Raw genomic sequence first — 19,851 nt, forward strand, 5'->3', positions numbered from 1 at the left:
ATGGGGAGAAGATGAAATGGAAAATGAAGAAGGTACGCTGAACTGATTCGAGGGTGTACCAGGCATCCCTGAAGGTCAACTCATACCAGAAAAAAGCTAACCTAGACAGAGATGAACTGGTCAAGTAACGATGCCCTTTGGCAGATGAGAAACTGAAATAGGCGAATGGCGTGGTGAAGTAGACAGATGTGAAGAAAAGCACAGCGGGGAAGGTGAACCAGACAAGAGAGAGCGTGAAATTGGTATTTGCGAAATTGAAGTAGAAAGGTAAGGTGGTGAAAAAGGAAGGGGAGAATGTGACCAAGGCAGATAATGATGTTAAGCCGAAAGGGCAGAACATGAACTACACCGTGCAAGGTACGTTAGAACCATCCCCTTTTAACTTGCTTTTCGACTGTGAAACTGTCATTTTGAGGCCAGTTACATAGGAAGGAACATAGGTCAATGGTAGGGCATCCAGCCGCTCAAACCTGTTCCGCAATTCAATTAGATCATGTCTGATCTGCATCTTAAATCCACCTACCACATTGAATCCGTAACACCTAATACGCTTACCTAACAATAATCCATTAATCCCTATTTTGAAATTTTCAACTGACCCAGCCTCAACAGATTTTGGGGGAGGAATTCCAGATTGGCACTGCGCTTTGTGCAAAGAAGTCCTTCCGGATATCACCCCTGAAAGGCCGAGCTCCAATTGTAACATTTTCCCCCCTTGTTGTGGCCTCTCCCATCAGAGGAAATCCTTTCTCTCTATTTAACCTATCACGTACTTTACTCTTCGTAAACATCGCAATTAGTTCACCCGCTCATTTTCTATAATCAAATGATGCAAGCCGCGTCTGTCCAACCTGTCCTCATAATTTAACCCCTTTAACCCCGGTATAATTCTAATGAATCTGCACTTTACCCCTTCTTGAGGAGTTGTGAACAGATCTGAATACAATACTCCAGATGGGATCTCACCAGAGCTCTGCACACCTATAGCATAACTTCCATCCCTTTGCATTCCAGCCTTCTTTGCATAGGCTGGGGTTGTTTTACTTGGAACAGAGGAAACTCAATTGAGGTGTATATAATTATGAGGGTTCTGGATAGAGTGAATAGTAAGGACGTATTTCTCTTCGCAGAAAATTCACTAACCTGTGTGCATATATTTAAAGTAATTGGTATAATGATTAGATGGGGTTTGAGGAGACCCTTTTCACCGAGAGGGTGTTTGGGTTCTGAATCTCACTGCCCGGAAGGGTGGCAGATGCAGAAAACATTATCACACTTGGAGCGCTGCAACTTACAAGGCTACGGACCAACAGCTGGAAAGTGGGATTAGGCTGGATAGCTTTTTTTCGGCCGGTACAGGGATGATGGGCCGAATGACCTCCTTTTGTGCCACAAAATTTGATCATTCTAAAGTTCTTCGGATAAAGGCCAATATTCCATTAATCTTTCAAATTATTGTTGTTACCCGTTAGTATATTTTAGTGATTTCTGAACTTGAACCCCTTAATCTCCACTGTTCTTAGCTTCTCGCCATTTCATAAATACTCTGATCTATCTTTCTTTGGCCCAATGTGGATGACCTCACATTTTCTCACCTTAAAGTACACCTGCCACAGCTTTCCCCATTCACTTAATCTAACAATGTCCCTTTGCAACCTTCTGCTCCCATCTACACTATTTCCAGCACCACCTAACATAGAAACATAGAAGATAGGAGCAGGAGTAGGCCATTCGGCCCTCGAGCCAGCTCCGCCATTCAATGAGATCATGGCTGATCATCCAAATTCAGTACCCTGTCCCTGCCTACTCCCCATAACCCTTGATCCCTTTAGCCTCAAGAAATATATCCAAATCTTTCTTGAATATATTTAATGAACTGGCCACCACCGCCCTCTGTGGCAGAGAATTCCACAGGTTCACCACTCTCTGGGTGAAGAAATTCCTCCTCATTTCAGTCCTAAATGGCTTACCCCTTATCCTTAGACTATGACCCCTGGTTCCGGGCTCCACGGCCATCAGAAACATCCTTTCTGCATCTAGTCTGTCCAGACCTGACATAATTTTATAGGTTACGATGAGATCCCCTCTCAATCTTCTAAACTCCAGAGAGTATAAGCCCAATCGACACAATTTCTCCTCGGACATCATTCCTGCCATCCCAGGTATCAGCCTGGTGAATCTTCGCTGCACTCCCTCCATGGCAAGAACGTCCTTCCTCAGGTAAGGTGACCAAAACTGCACACAATACTCAAGGTGCGGTCTCACCAAGGCCCTGTACAACTGCAGCAAGACATCCTTGGTCTTGTACTCGAACCCACTTGCTACGAATGCCAACATACCATTTGCCTTCTTAACCGCCTGCTGCACCTGCATGCTTACCTTCAGCGACTGGTGCACAAGAACACCCAGGTCTCTTTGCACTTCCCCTTCTCCCAATCTATTGCCATTCAAATAATAATCTGCCTTCCTGTTTTTACCACCAAAGTGGATAACCTCACATTTATCCACATTATAGTGCATTTGCCATGTTTCTGCCCAATCAACCAACCTGTCCAAATCGTACTTAGCATCATCAGCAAGCATAGCTATACTGCTCTCTATTCCTTCACTCATTTATAGATATAGTGAAAACCTGCATCCCAATAGAAGTCCCTGAGGACACCGCTAGTCTCATCCTGCCAATTTAATTAAATAACCATTAACCTACTCTCTATATCCAAACACCTGAATTATTCAAGCCAGTAGGTTGCCTCCAATTCCATACGCTCTATTTTTTCTTACCAATATATCAAGTGGAAGCTTGTTGAATGCCTTCTGGAAGTCCATATACATAACATCCATAGACAGTCCCTTATCTACCACATTAGTTACCGCATCAATAAAACCAACTATGTTCATTAGACAAAGTCAAATGCCCAGTCACTCTGTCCAGAATAACAGATTCTAATAACTTCCCCACAACTCATTATAGAGTAACGGGCCTATATATTCCGAGAATATCTCTCTTACCCTTCTTACATATTGGAGTAACATTGGCAATTTTCCAAACCAGGGTGATACGTCCTGAATCGAGAGATTTTTTTTGGTACGTCTGACGAATGTTCCAACAATTTTCAAACTGCTTCTTATAATACATTGGGTTGGAAACCATCTGGTCCTCAAAATCTGTGTTTCCTTAATCTCGATCAACATTTTTAAATTTATAATGAATCCAGATGATTCTAAACTTTTGATCAATATTTGTTTTTTCATGTATCCCTGGTATTTTATCATTATCCTGTACTGTGAAGACCGATACACATTAGCTATTTAGTAAGACTGCCATTTCTTTATTACCAATTACAAGATCACCTGCATCTGCCAATTATAGAATCCGCCCAATTTTCATTTCCATTCAAATCACATTTATGCCCGAATGGTGCGTTGAAAATGTTCCCTATATCTGGGGGTAATTTTTAATTACAACAAAGATATAAAATGGGCGGGTGTATAATGGGTGGCGTATTCGTTATCACCATTTCTTACACCAAATAAAAGTAAAAATTACCCTCCTGAGTTTATCTTTCCAAAAAGAGCAAGCCCAGTATCGCCGACACTCCCTTAAACTGTTTATCATGAAATTCCTATTTTCAAAATGGTGACAAAATTATCCTGATTAGTAAATCCATGTCCTTAAAATTATAAATTCAGTGTTCTTTTCTTTCCTTATACAGATGTTTTGTGATGCACATCAGCAACAAATTAAAAATGAAGCAAATTAGTTCAGTTACTCTTGAATGTGTCCCAAAATCCTATGATTTCAATGATCAGCCCAGATCCATTTACATTCCACTCCTTTTGTTTCATTTTCTTTAATTCGCTAAATAATTTCTCATTTTAGATTCGGATAAAGCTGCCACCTGGAAATTGCTGACATAACTCCTCCTGCTCACCTGTTGTGTTCTAATTGCAGCACTTGTTTCGCAAATAATAACAGGTCAGTAAAATTAATTTGATTATTTTCCCCTTAATCATTTCTTTCTAATTCGTCCTGGTTTACATTGGAGACAAAACGAGTATGAGGAATTAATAGAGTTGTCCTTTGTTAGCAGTCAAACTCCTTTTTCTCCTTTGGTTCAAAACAGCACATTTCGACTGAGCACGAGACTTCGTAGTCGAGTATTCAGAATAGCATTTATTGAAACACCATAAAAGTGATTGGCCCCAATTATATATAGAGAGTGTCTTTTTCTTATTTCTGTATCCTTCGAGCACTCTGAAAATCTGTTGAAATCCATGCTCCTTTAAAACTTCATGTTTTGACTAGATCAATGGAAAATGTACGAGATAAGACTGTATGACACATTTATTCCCAAACCCTTTAAAAACAGAATATTCATGTAAACAGTTGGCAGTTATTTACTTCTGAATAGTTCTCCTCTACAAGACTTCCTGAAACGGATCTGCAACCCCTGTTTTACTACCCTAAAACTAAAGTTACATTTTATTACTGCCAATTATTTCCTGACACAAGCACTTTACATATCAAAAGGCACGCCACGCTTTCTCCTCACCAAAGCTCAAAGTCATCCTGATTATATTAGAAAACCTGATGATTCAAGACACAAAGAAGTTCCACTGATAACCGTTAACTCACCACGAAATCCAACATATATCTTTCCAGGATATCCAATATCATTGTCCCATCAAAATAATCCTAGGAAATGCTCAGCACAGGGTAGATACACAGTAATGCTGCACACACTGACACATCATCCATTCTCAGGACAGGTACAACATGTACTATGTACCGAGTAAATCTTCCATTGACCAGTCCCATTAAACACTTCGACGGCAGGTACAACAAATGTTAGATAGAGAGTAAAGCTCCATCTACATGAGTGTGAGGTTATCCACTTTGGCACGACAAATAAATGAGCTAATTATTATTTAAATGGAGAGAGATTACAAAATGCTACTGTTCAGAGGGACCTGGGGTCCTTGTACATGAAACACAAAAATGATTATGCAGGTACAGCAAGCAATAAAAAAGGCAAATGGGATGTTGGCATTTATTGCAAGGGGGTTGGAATATAAATGCAGGGAAGCCCTGCTATAACTGTACAGGGTGTTGCTGAGACCACACCTTGAGTACTGCGTACAATTTTGGTCTCCTTATTTAAGAAAGGATATACTTGCATTGGAGGATGTTTGGAGACGATTCACTCGGGTGATTCCTGAGATGAGTGGGTTGACTTATGAAGAAAGGTTGAGCCGGTTGGGCCCATACTCATTGGAATTTAGAAGAATCAGAGGTGATCATATTGAAACTTATAAGATACTGAGAGGACTCAACAAGGTAGATTCAGAGAGGATGTTTCCCCTCGTGGGGAAATCTAGAACTCGGGGGCATAGTTTCAGAATAAAGGGTCGACCCTTTAGAACTGAGATGAGGAGGAATTTCTTCTCTCAGAGGGTCGTAAATCTGTGGAATTCTCTGCCCCAGAGAGCCGTGGAGGCTGGGTCATTAAATACATTTAAGGTGGAGGTGGACAGATTTTTGCAGGATAAGGGAGTGAGGGGTTATTGGGAGCGAACAGGGAATCGGCTTTGAGCCCAAGATCAGCCATGATCTTATTGAATGGCGGAGCAGGCTCGAGGGACCAAGTGGCCTATTCCGGCTACTATTTCTTATGCTCTTATGTTATACTGTCCCATCAAACACTCACAGGGCCAGATACAGAGTAACCTTCCTCTACATCGTCCCATCCAACACCCACACGGCTAGTATAGCATGGGTCAGATACAGAGTAATGCTCCCCCTACACTGTCCGATCAAACACCCACAGGGCCAGTATAGCATGGGTCAGATACAGAGTAACGCTCCACCTACACTGTTCCATCAAATACCCACAGGGCCAATATAGCACGGGTCAGATACAGAGTAATGCTCCCCCTACACTGTCCCATCAAATACCGCTACCTCAGCAACAGCACACATGCGATGCAGACATTTCCCCGTGAAGCGCGTTCCGGATTGATACACTTCAGGTTTAATATGGAATAAATTTCCACAACAATCGTTCCCAATTATGTAGAGAACAGGTTATATGAAGTAACTGTACATTACCATATACCAAAAAGCAGTTTGGATGCAATGTAAAGTCTCGAGATATCCTTTTCCCCCTTAATTTTTTAAACTCTATTGCTGCCATATTTTTGACATTCTGAAACGCCTGTCAATATTTGTGATTTTATATTCCTTTTAAACGATTTCAGAAGCAGTGAAGCAATATATCTTGTGCTGTTTAACCAAGGTTACTTACTTATATCATATAAATATTGTGTTATTGTTTTGAAGTTGTAAAAGTTTCACTTATTTTGAGGATATTTTGTTCGCCTGGAAATTGATGAGAAATTTACGACCCTGAACAGCAACATTACACACCTCCAGGAAAAATATATGGCACTCTGGAGAAGGTATGTATAATAAACATCCATATTTCAGGAATATATCCATCCATCTAACTGTTAACAAAGCCATCCATTCATCCATGTCCCCACCGATTAATCCGATGATGCATCCTTACACATCTATCCATCCATCCATCCATCCTTCTATCTGTCTGTCTGTCTCTCTGCCTATCTGTTTGACTATCTTGCTATCTGGCTCTGGAGGTGCAATGCAACTTCGATGTGTACAGATAAACCCGCAGTCATGGAATGGCTGCCCACCCCATATTGAAGTCCATTGAAAGACAATCGGGTGTGTGTTTATAACTGGCCACCGATTCACTGCTGCCAGTTTTGCAGACGCGCCAAACTGACTTTTAACCTTATGTATCTATATTCTATCTCCCTAATTATCATGTTATCTATCTAGATTCCCATTTGTCTCTCCATCTATACATCCAGCTAATAATTATTTTCTCTATTATCTTTCTATCTGTCCATAGATTTATCTATCCTTCCATCACTTTATATAATCAGTTTATGTATGTATTTCTATTGAAATGAGGAAACAAACCCTCTTTTATTACAGAGTGCGATGGCATAATGTGTCCAAACGAATGGAAGTATTTTAATGGAAGTTGTTACTTCTTTTCAACTGATAAACGGAATTGGACTTCAAGTGTGAACTATTGCATTGGGCATGAATCCCATCTTGTTGTAATTACTAGTCAACAGGAACAGGTGAGATTTCATAGCAGCGTCACAATATAAACTCTATCAATTTTATAAGAGCAATGATTATGGAGTGGAATTTCCCAACCTGCACTCGGCCGTCTGTGGTTTTTGCTCACATTAAATAAATGGATGAATAACTTTGTGCAGAGGGGCAAAGAAGTGGAATTTCCTCTCCCTGCCCCTGGGTAAAATTGTGTCTTCATCCGCTGGGCAGTTATCGGGCGGTGTCTGTCACGGGCGGTCGCTCTGCAATCGGGGGCAAGTTGCAGATATAACCTGTAGAATTTCTCGGCATGGTGGAGTATCAATTGGTTTTGGGCGAACCCTCAAAACGGGCGTTAGAAAATCGGCCGCAAGTTTTGCACTCCATCAGGTTGTCCATTCTAGTGACTTCATTGGCGGAGTGTAAAATGCGTGGCCCATTCACCATCACTCGTTTTGTACTATCGCCCAATTCAGATATATACACTTTAAAAAGACTTCCAGTGATACTAATGGTACAGACACACACAGGAACTCTCAGACACTCACATCCTCACAGTCACTCACACAGACACACACAGACATAGATATGCAGACACACTCACAGAGACACACACACATGCACAAGGTTAGAAACAAAGTCACAGATAATACCACGCATTTACACATGTACAGACACACGCACACTCACTGACACACACATAGAGTCACAGGCACAGAGAGCAAGACACACGTGGCTGAATATAAACATCCACCATGGGTTGGAGTCTTCTCAGAAGTTGAAATATCAAAAATCCGAAACCACACCACAGCCCATCTCCAATCGACCCACTTCTATGTTGAAAGGAGATGGGAGAAGGGGCATCGAGCCAGCCCGCTCCCAGGAGAAGGGTTGCCAATTGAAATGTTTCAATGAGGCTGGCAGCTTCTGATTTAACCTGCTGTATTGGCGGCTGGCCGGATTTGCCAGGTCTCGGTGAATCCGGCAGCCGAAGCTGGTGAGAAATGTTTTGTACAATTTAGTGCTTTTACTGCACTGCTTGTGGGCCAAGAGTGCTTCCCCAGAGCCCATGCTGCATCACCAACAGACCCACCATACAAAGAGCCAAGAGATCTAACACCCTCAGGAATCAAACCCTCCCCCCACCCAGGACCAAGCTGCTCCTGCGGGCTGCGATGGAGTCCTCCCCAACCAACTGCAAGACAATTAGTTCAATCAGGCTGACTTCCTGGTGGGGAAAATGTCAAATACAAAAGACACACGTTGTGTATTTGAAACTCCTCAGCTTGTGGTGAAAATCCATACTTCTGGATTTCCAGTGTCTCTGCCACCCCTGCTCCACCTGCAATGCGATACGTAACCCACCCCAGTTAATAACCACGTTATAGTGACACATACCGACACAGACACACAAACACACACACACAAACAGATACATTCACAGGCACCAGTGCAAGTATTAAGCCTGGACTGAAAGGCGGCAAGTAAATTCATGTCACACAAGCCTACGGCAATGTTCATCTTCAACAACAGAGTCTAACCACCTTCACTTGACATTCAATGGCATAGCCTTTGCCTAAAGCTCCACCTTCAAAATATTGGTGTCACCATTGACCAGAAATTCTACTGATCAAGCCATATTAATGCCCTGTCTACTGGAGCAGGACATTAACTTTGTATTTTGCGGTAAGTGTCTCACCTTCTTACTCCCCAAGCCTGCATACAACCTACAAGGAACAAATCAGGAGTGTGTTGGAATTCTCTCCACTGTCCGGGATGGGTGTAGCTCCAACAGCGATCATTATGCTAGAAACTATCCATGTCAAAGTTTTCCACTTGACCAGCACCTCATCCACTGGTTTATACATCAACCCCCTCCACCAGCAGCGCACCATGCCTGCAGTGTGTACTACCTACAGGAAGCAATGCAGCAGGTCGCCAATGTATTTTCAGAAGCACCTCCTGATTCTGCATTCTCTACCACCTAGAAGGAGCAGAGCAGAAGGCGCATCGGAACACCATCACCTCCAACTCAACCTTTAAGTTACATGCCATGCTTAATTGGGCATATATAGCTAACCCTTCATTGTCTCTGGGACAAAATCCTGGAACTTCCTATCTAACAATTGTAGGAGCATCTTCACTGCAAGAACCGCAGCAGTTCAGAATTTTAGCTAAACATAACATTCTCAAGGAATCTAGCATTGGGCAATCAATTTCGGTCATTGCAGTGAAGCCCTCATCTGCAGCACGGTGGCATTGTGGTTAGCACTGTTGCCTCACAGCGCCAGAGACCCGGGTTTGAATCCGGCCTCGGGTGACTGTCTGTGTGGAGTTTGCATATTCTCCCCGTGTTTGCGTGGGTTTTCTCCGGGTGCTCCGGTTTCCTCCCACAGTCCAAAGATGTGCGGGTTAGGTTGATTGGCTATGATAAATTGACCCTTAGTGTTAGGGGGATTAAATACGTGGGGTTACAGGGATAGGGTGGGATATGTGTTGGGGTTATGGGGATCGGGTGGGATATGTGTCGGTGCAGGCTCGATGGGCTGTAAATGGCCTCTATCTGCACTGTGGGGTTTCTGTGATTCTGTGAATGAGCAAAGACAAACACACACACACTCATACAGCTTTTCTAACAAATGAGTGTGCTAGCCAAAGGCTATTATCTGCTAAAGAGAAGGCCATTCTGATGTGCAGTCTATCTGCCATTGACTCCTTTTCTACCTTCACTATCTGTATCTATCTCTGCATTGCAGCCTTTCTCTTGTCTTCTACTATAGTAAACTTTTTTTGATGGTTCAGCATCGGCCCATTCGCCTCTTCTTTCTATTACCTGACTGCGCTGTACATTATTCTCCATCCATTCCATGAAACCGCGTTGTATTTATGTCCGGGGCCACCAACACATTCAAGCTATGCTCATTGGCCGCAAGATCTGAAACCGTCTATCCCTCAGCTCTCCCCGTCATTTAGTTGCCATCCTTTGTTTAGTTTCAACACTCTCGTGGGTTCAAATCCCACTCCAGTGACTTGAGCACATAATCCAGGCTGGCAATTCGGGACCCTACTGAGGCAGTGCTGCACTGTCAGAGGGGTTACGAATTTCGGATAAAATGTTAAACTGAGGCCCGTCTTCCCTCTCAGGTGGTCTATTTTGAAGAAGATTCTAATTCCTAATAAGGAATGTTTCACCGGTGTCCTGGCTAATATTTGTCCTTCAACCAACATCACTTAGCCAGATTGTCTGGTCACTATCTAATTACGATTATACATTCCCTTCAGGAATAAAAACCCCATGGGAAAAGTGGTCCAATCATAGCTAAGTAGAGATGTAAAAGATAGTATTCGATTAAAGGAAGATGTTTATAATGTTATCAATACGAATAGTAAGTCCTAGGATTAGGATGATTTTGGAATTCATCAAAGGATGGCCAAGACATTTATTGAGAGAAAACAGAATGAGACGTAATAACAGATTTTATAAGCTTCTATATGTATGTAAGAAGGAAGGGATTTGTGAAAGCAAATCTGGGGCCCTTACAGGCAGAGACAGTAGAAATTATAATGGGAAATAAGGAAATGCCAGTGTCATTAAGCAGACACTTTGTATTTGTTATCATGAAACAGGAAACAGAAAGCATTCCGGAAATAATGGGGAAACATGTGTCCAGTGAGAATGAAGAACTTAAAGAAATTAGCATCAGTAAAGAAATAGAACTGGAGAAATTAATGGGACTAAATCCCACAAATTCCCTGGAACTACATCGGTGGCTTTTAAAAGTGGAGGCTACAGACATAGTAGAGGCATTGGTTTTTATCTTTCAAAATTCTTTAAATTCTACAATAGTCCCGACGGGTTGGAAGGTAGCAAATGTAACTGTGCTATTCAAGAAAGGAGGGAGAGAGAATACAGAATTACAACAGTAGTGGGGGAAATGTTAGAATTTATTATTGGGGACGTTGGAACATGGCACCTAGAAAATCATAATATGATTTGGCAGAGTCAACACGGAAAGGGCTATCATGTTTGTCAATTCTGTTAGATGTTTTGGAGTTTGTAACTAGCAAGCTGGATAAGGGGGAAACGGGATGTTGTGTATTTGGATTTTCAAAGCTTTTCGATAAGGTGCCACGCAAGTGGTTATTACACAAAATGAGGGCTCAAGGGATTGGGGAAATATACTAGCATTGGTTAAGGATTGGTTAACGGACAGAAAACAGGGAGTAGGAATAAATGCGTCAATTTGTGGTTGGCAGGCTGTAACTAGTTGGATACCACAAGGATCAGTTTTTGGGCCTCAGCTATTAACAATCTGTATCAATGACTTCGAAGAGGGGAACGAGTGTAATGTATCCAAAATAAAAACTGAAAATGTTGAAAATACTCAGCAGGTCAGGCAGCAAGTTTATGGTCAGTGACCCTCTGCCAGTTCTGACGAAGCATCATCGACCTGTAACGTTAACTCTGTTTCTCTCTCTGCAGATGCCTGATCTGCTGTGAATTTCCAGCATTTTCTGTTATTATTTCAGATTTCCAGCATCCGCAGTATTTTGCTTTTGTATGTAATGTATCCAAATTTGCTTAAGATGCAAAGTTAGGTCGGTGCGTAACTGGTGAGGAGGACGCCAAGAGGCTGCAAAGGAATACAAACAGGTTAACTAATTGGGCAAGAACATGTCAGATGGAATATAAGGTGGAGAAATGTGAAGTTATCAGCTTTGGTAGGAAGATAGAAAATCAGGTTTTTTATAAATGATGGGAGATTGGGAAATGTTGCTATTCAGAGGAACCTGTGTGACCATGTGCATTAATCACAGATAGTTAACATACAGCTACAGCAAGCAATTGGGAAATCAAATGGTATGTTCGCCTTTATTAGAAAGGATTGGAGCATCAGAGTAAAGAAATCTTACTGCAATTATATAGGGCCTTGTTGAGACCATACCTAGATTACTTTGTGCAGTTTTGAAAGAAAAATACACAAAGATTTAAAAAGCCCCATTGACGACCTGCGGACGTCCCAGAGTGCTTTACAGCCAATGAAGTACTTTTTGAAATGTAGTCACTGTTGTAATGTATGAAATGCGGCAGCAAATTTGGGCGCAAGCTCCCAGAAACAGCAATGTGATAATGCCCAGATATACGTTTTATATGTTAATGGGTGGATAAATATTGGCTAGGGCACCGAGGGTAACTCTGGTGATCTAACTCAAAATCTTGTCATATGATCTCTTATGTCCACCTGAGAGAACAGACAAGGCCTCGGTTTAAAGTCTCATCTGAAAGACAGCACCTCCGACAGTTCAGCACTCCCTCAGTACTGCACAGGAATGTCAGCCCAGATTTCGTGCTCACGTCTCGAGTGGGTAGGATGAACCCACAACCTTCTGACTCAGAGGTAAGTTTGCTACCAACTGATCCACAGCTGACAATGTTTTGGTCTCTTAACCTAAGGAAGGATATACTTGCCTTAGGAAAAGTGCAACGAAGGTTCATTGCATTAATTCCTGCAATGGGGGGAATTGTCCTATGAGGAGAGATTGGGTATAATTGGTCTATATTCCCTTGAGTTTAGAAGAATGAGAGGAGAGCTCATTCAAACATATAAAATACTTAAGTGGCTTGAAGGCGTAGAGCTTGCAAAGTTGTTTCCCCCGGCTGCTAGTCTAGAACTACTGGACACTGTCTCAGAATAAGTGGAAGGCCATTTAGGACTGAGATGAGGAGAATTTTTTCAATCAAAAGATTGTGAATCTTTAAAATTCTCTACCTCAGAGAGCTATGGATGCTTAATCGTTGAATATATTGGAGGCAGAGTTCGATATTTTTCTGATACTCAGAGAGTCAATTGATATGGGCGGGAAGGTGTAGTTTAAGTAGAAGAACAGCCATAATCTTATTAAATGGCAGAGCAGGCTTGAAGGACCGAACTTTCTGACTATGATATCCTGCTGTGCTCAAACTGGCTGCTCCGATTCCGCTCATTACATCAGTTATTAAAGTTATTCATTGGCTGTGAAGCACTTTGGGACGTCCTGAGGTCGTGAAATGCGCTTTAAAATGCAAAGCCTTTGTTCCTTTCATTTGTTGTTTCTTTCTTTATATCTGTGTTTGTTTCTTTCGTTTTTCTTTCTTTATCTTCCTCCTAAACCTCAACATACTTTAAAACATTATTTAAACCTCACTGCGTATTATGGTGCCTTGTCTCCTTCCTTACTGTTTATAAACAATGAACAGTGCTACAGAGACAGCGTCGGCCCTGCACACAGTTTAAAAAAAAATTATTACTAGTAACAATAATAATCTTATAAACTGTGTAATATTTACATCCATGAAGGATTTTGTTAAGGGCGGATATGATCAACACTGGATTGGGATGACGGACGAGGGAAACGAAGGCACCTGGCAATGGGTGGATGGTACAGGCCAGCTCTCTGAACCTAAGTGAGTACCGAGAGGTGTGAGTGAATGGAGGGGACTCAGAACAATATTCCAAGGAATCTGGGTGATGCAGTGACCTCGGCTCAGATCAGATTCCCGGAATAAAATGGCGTTAGTCTGCACAGTCTGACTCTACAAGAAACACTATGGAGCTAATTTTAACTCATTTCGAAAGCATAAAATGGGCGGTAACAGATCGGTCACGCGTTCTACTTCTCGCCCAATTTTCCTTTCCTGTTGCCTTTGCCAAACCATTACAATTACCCTCTGTGATGAGGGTGTGGGCTTAAAATGCTTTCTAGGGTGATTATTCACGTTTACCGCCGGGATATAATGGGCGCCGCGGATCGCCGGTGGTTTTACAATCTGTACGCTTTTCATTTCCACGGAATTCAATGTTAACCAATATCGGATGGAATGTAAGGCAGTGGCCGATCTGCGAGCGCCAGTTTTCCATCGGGCTGGAATAATGGAAATGGACAGCACTGCGTATAGTTCCATACTGAATTAGCAACTGCAGTTAGAAAGCCTAAACGGATATCTAAAAATAAATGATTTTATCTCTGGATGTGGGTATATATTGCCTCATGCCAGGTACCCTGAGATGGTGGAGAGCATTCTTTTTTGTAATTGTAGCAGTTTGATACATCTCAGTAGCTTGCTAGGCCAATTTAACGGACATTTAAGAGCCAACCAGGACATTCTAGGACTGGAGTCAGATATACACCAGACAGGGTAAGGGCAGCGTGTTTCCTTCCGTAAAGGACATCAGTGAACCTGTTGGCTTGTTACCACAATCCAACAGCTTTTTGCTCACTTTTTTTAATAACGGCCTTTGACTAGCATATATTTTTCACAGATTTCAAATTCTGAAACTGTCATGGTGGAATCTGAAATCACATTCTCTGGACTAACGATCTATGCCTTTGGATTAATAATCCAGTCACATAGCTCTCAAATTAACTTACCCTAAAACACCTAAACCACCCTATCCTATAACCTGTACACTATCGTATCATCCACCTCCTAAACTACCGTAAATTTTAACCCCAACACTACCACACCCTTTAACAGCTAAACTGACATAACATAAAACCCATACAATACCGTACCCTTTAACACTGACACTAACGCACCATATACCCCATACACTGACGTAACCTATAAATCCAATAGTGCAGTTTCCAATATCCCATACACTACCATAACCTATAATTTGGGCACTTCTTTACCTTATAATGCATACACTAACGTACCAAATAAGTCGTATACTATCATACCGTATAAATCCAACAGGGCTGCAACCTATCACCTGGACATTAGTGTATCCAATAATCGTCACACTAGGATACCCTATAACTGCTACATCATTGTACCTTATAACCGCTAGATTACGGTACTCATTAACCCCTGAACTTGTAAGATTCGAAATTTTCAGGTATTCAATCACGCAACAAAACAGTTTATTGACCAAGAGAAAGCTTGTACAGAAAAACCTTTGACAAAAAGGGGCATACAAAATGGCCACCGGACCGCGTGATCAGTTTCTGGGACCATTTGATTTCTGTTACTGCAAGCCAGACAGGCTTGTGGATTGAGGACAGTAAGCCCGCGAAAGCCAGTATCGGGAAGCCGAAACTCACGGAACTGAGCATACATATTAATTGGATTCTAAGTACAAGACCGTTTCAGGTAACAGGATGGGGCCCATCAAGAAATGGGCGGACAATTGAATGAACACTTAAACCCATTTACTGTACAAAGGAAAGACCGTTTAACAGCCATCAAGGGCAATCTCCAGACTGATCAATATGCGAACCGAGTTACGGTGACAAAGTAAAAGACATTATCGGCCAGGAAGGCCAGTTAAGCTATCACCGGCTCCCGTTACAAGACAAAGCGCCCCTGCAGAGATTTCTGCCCGCCAAAAATATTACAAAGACAGGACTATGATCTGGCGGGAGATAAGACTGTCCCAAAAAGGGTATAACTATGGATTTGAAAAGTCCATCAGGGCGATTTTCATAAGTACACACACTGGACGCTACGCTTCACTTCGGAAGGTTTAACGCTTCAGAATTTCATCAGGACGCTTCGCTTCTTCTACGATTCTACGCTTCGCTTTGGGAACTCGCTTCTTCTACCTCGGCAGCTTCGGAATTCGACCAGGACGTTTTCAGGACATGGTCGGTGTTCAGCCAGGCAAGGCTCGGTGACGATGGGAAGATGACGAGGGTGGCCCGGGTACTGTTGTCGGGAGATCATCGATGACCCAGGCCAAAGGAGAAGACACCCTCTGGAAAACCACCGAGCCAGGCGGGAGCGAGAAATAAAAGGACACTCCCGGCCTAGCCAGTCAGGGCCTCGACATACCATTCGGCCAGAAACCTTCGGACTCCCCCATGTACATCCAGTTATTTCAATGGATTCAGTCATGATGAGCGCTCATCGAGGCTGTGTCCACTGCCTCATCGCCTGAGAGAGAAAAACAAGCTGCGCCAGAAGTTTCCAAATCCACGTGACGACGGAAAGCTGTGCCAAAAGGCTGCGAACCCCCTCTTTTGCGAATCTGAAAGTGGTGAGCATGGTTCCGAGTTCCTCAAGTCAAAACTTAGTCTAGGTCTAGGGGAGGGGGTAAGGGTAATCGTAATGTGTTTCCCATTTTTCGATGTGCCGTGTGTTCCCCATTTCCATAGAGTTAAGTTTATAGATATGTGCATGCTTGTAGTTACTTTAATTTGTGCTTATGACATGTATTTCTTAATGCTGCAAACTGTTTAATAATAAAAGCATCCATTTCGTGCTATTCAACCTGGTCTATTGAGTCTTTCTCTGCGCTACAGTTCCCTGCACCTAAGTCCAAGGTCTAGAACCATATGGTAATTATTGCACGAAGCCTGGTAGGAGACCAGAACGAGCAAGAGAAACCCCCTGCAGAGATGGCGACCGCGGCAGGACCTTGGCAGCAGGAATGTAGCGTGTTAGATCAAGGTTTGAATAAACAAAATGTGATGGATGAGAGGATAGCGGATTATGTTTTTGGGAAGGTAAACCTTACAAAACAGTGGATATCTGACCTATTGACAGATAGGCGCCCGCTAGACGCAGCCATCAAGTGGACAGAAAGTAAAGAGCATAAGAAATCGGTAGAAAAGGCGGTTTGGCTAATGTGCTACAAGAAGCAAGTCCAGCTATTGGACCAGGTCGTTGTAGTACAGACAGCCCAGATAAAAGGGCTACTAACAGAAGTAGAGGAAAAGGTTGCGGGATGTCAGAAACTGATTCAATCGCTTAACGCGCTGAATCAGGAACGCCAATCCGTAACTCACCGCCATGAGACCCGGATAGAGTATTTGGAATGTCAGGTCATTGAGTCATAGAGTCATAGAGTCATAGAGTTTTACAGCACAGAAAGAGGCCCTTCGGCCCATCGTGTCTGCGCCGCCCATCCCTCCCTGTCCAGTCTAATCCCATTTTCCAGCATTTGGTCCATAGCCTTGTATGCAATGGCATTTCAAGTGCTCATCCAAATGCTTCTTGAATGTTGTGAGGGTTCCTGCCTCTACCACCCTTTCAGGCAGTGAGTTCCAGCTTCCAACCACCCTCTGGGTGAAAAAGTTCCTCCTCAAATCCCCCCTAAATCTCCTGCCCCTTACCCTGAATCTGTGCCCCCTTGTTATTGACCCCCCTACTAAGGGGAAAAGTTCCTCTTTATCTACCCTATCTATGCCCCTCATCATTTTGTACACCTCAATCAGGTCCCCCCTCAGCCTTCTTTGCTCCAAGGAAAACAACCCCAGCCTGTCCAGTCTCTCTTCATAGCTGAGGCGCTCCATCCCAGGTAACATCCTGGTGAATCTCCTCTGCACCCTCTCCAAAGCAATCACTTCCTTCCTATAGTGAGGCGACCAGAACTGCACACAGTACTCCAGCTGTGGCCTCACCAGCGTTTTGTACAGCTCCATCATAACCTCCCTGCTCTTATATTCTATGCCTCTGCTAATGAAGGCAAGTATCCCATAAGCCTTTTTAACCACCTTATCTACCTGTTCCGCTGCCTTCAGGGAATTATGTACATGTACACCAAGGTCCCTCTGACCCTCTGTACTTCCTAGGGTCCTACCACTCATTGTGTATTCCCTTGCCTTATTTGTCCGTCCAAAATGCATCACCTCGCACTTTTCCGGGTTAAATTCCATTTGCCACTTTTCCGCCCATCTGACCAACCCGTTAATATTGTGCTGTAGCCTGAGGCTTTCCTCCTCGCAATTTACCACCCCACCAATTTCCGTGTCATCCGCGAACTTACTGATCATACCCTTTACATTCTCATCCAAATCATTAATGTAGATCACAAACAGCAAGGGACTCAGCACCGATCCCTGAGGTACCCCACTGGACACAGGCTTCCAGTCACAAAAGCAACCTTCGACCATCACCCTCTGCCTCCTGCCACTCAGCCAGTTTAGGATCCAACGCGCCAAGGCCCCCTGGATCCCATGGGCTCTTACCTTCTTGACCAGTCTCCTATGCGGGACCTTGTCAAAAGCTTTACTGAAGTCCATGTAAACCACATCCACAGCATTTCCCTCATCCACACACCTAGTCACCCCCTCGAAAAATTCAATCAGATTGGTCAGACATGATTTACCCTTGACAAAGCCATGCTGACTATCCCCGATTAATCCTTGCCTCTCCAAGTGGAGACTAATTTTGTCCCTCAGAACTTTTTCCAATAATTTCCCTACCACAGATGTTAGGCTCACTGGCCTGTAATTCCCTGGTTCATCCCTGCTACCCTTTTTGAATAATGGTACTACATTAGCTGTTCTCCAGTCCTCTGGTACATCCCCTGTGGCCAGAGAGGTTCTGAGGCCAAGGCCAGTGAAGGTAGAATAAAAGAGAGGTGTTTCCGCCTAGCTAAGCAGATAGCGGCACAGGAGGAAAGTATCTTGGGGGCCAGGGCAGCTTATAAGATGGCCATGGAGGATAGGTCTGAGAACACCGATCATAGCGCTTGCCACAGGGAGCTAGAGGACCTGAGAGTGGCCCTAGCAAAGGCAACCGGCTTGGTGTGTCTCATAAACCCGCCAGCAAGCCAGTTACTGTTAGCCAAGGAATCAAAAAGACCAATTCCACAGGAGGCAGTTAGGGTACCAACCCCCGAGCCCTCAGCACCTCCCGCCTATAATGAGTCTTGGGTTGCGGGGGAGGAAACGGAGAAGTCAGACACAGAGGTTCTTGAGGTAGAGCAACACCAGGTAGTAGACTCGGGACCGGCACTGATGTGTCCCACGCGACACCGGAGGCTCGGTCCAGGCGCCAATGATGGCGAGGACGGACCCCTTGTGAATCAGATCATAATGCCCCATAGCGCACGACATCTAAGGGAAATGATCAGTAGCATCCCAAAACTCTCCGAGTCAGGAGATCCCTCCGTGCATTTTCGGGATGTGGAGCAAACCGCAGCAGTTAATGACTGTGATGGGGCCGAACTGTCCAAAATGCTGCTGTTCTCCCTGGACAGCTCGCTCCTCCAGTGTCTCCCTGACGAGAGCAAGAGAGGGCGAAAAACGTACGAGGAAATACGGGATGAGATCCTGGAGATTATAGGGGAGGGTGACGGAACTCCGTTCCTCCGATTGGAAAGGACGGTACTGCTAGAGGGGGAACCCCCACGGGTTTTCGCCGGAAGGTTGTGGCCAGTGTACCGGCGCAGCTGCCCGGGAGGACCGGACCGGAATGCGCTAAATGATGACCAAAGGGCTCATTGGCTCCGGTGTCTCAGAATCACAGAATCACAGAATCCCCACAGTGCAGATAGAGGCCATTTCGGCCCATCGAGCCTGCACTGACACATATCCCACCCGATCCCCGTAACCCCTACACCAACATATATCCCACCCTATCCCCGTAACCCCACGTATTTAATCCCCCTAACACTAAGGGTCAATTTATCATAGCCAATCAACCTAACCCGCACATCTATGGACTGTGGGAGGAAACCGAAGCAACCGGAGGAAACCCACGCAAACACAGGGAGAATGTGCAAACTCCACACAGACAGTCGCCTGAGACTGGATTCGAACCCGGGTCCCTGGTGCTGTGAGGCAACAGTGTTAACCACTATGCCGCCGGTGAGGGAGCAGGCCAAAGCATGGTTTGACCCCACTAACCACCACTCCACGGAGGAGGTAGTACTTGATCAGCTCACGATAAGTTACAGGAACAACAAGAGTAGGGATGTGCCTTCCTCAAA

At 43.8% G+C, this 19,851-nt stretch overlaps 1 pseudogene; it reads left to right on the forward strand.

Annotated features, from left to right (window-relative positions):
* Positions 1-19,851, forward strand: part of LOC147089984 (CD209 antigen-like protein C) — a 38,672-nt pseudogene that overhangs the window by 11,160 nt on the left and 7,661 nt on the right.

This window comes from Somniosus microcephalus, unplaced genomic scaffold (assembly GCF_052327205.1).
Source record: "Somniosus microcephalus isolate GS21.2 unplaced genomic scaffold, FLI_Smic_1.0 unresolved_chr4, whole genome shotgun sequence".
Taxonomy (NCBI): Eukaryota; Metazoa; Chordata; class Chondrichthyes; order Squaliformes; family Somniosidae; genus Somniosus; species Somniosus microcephalus.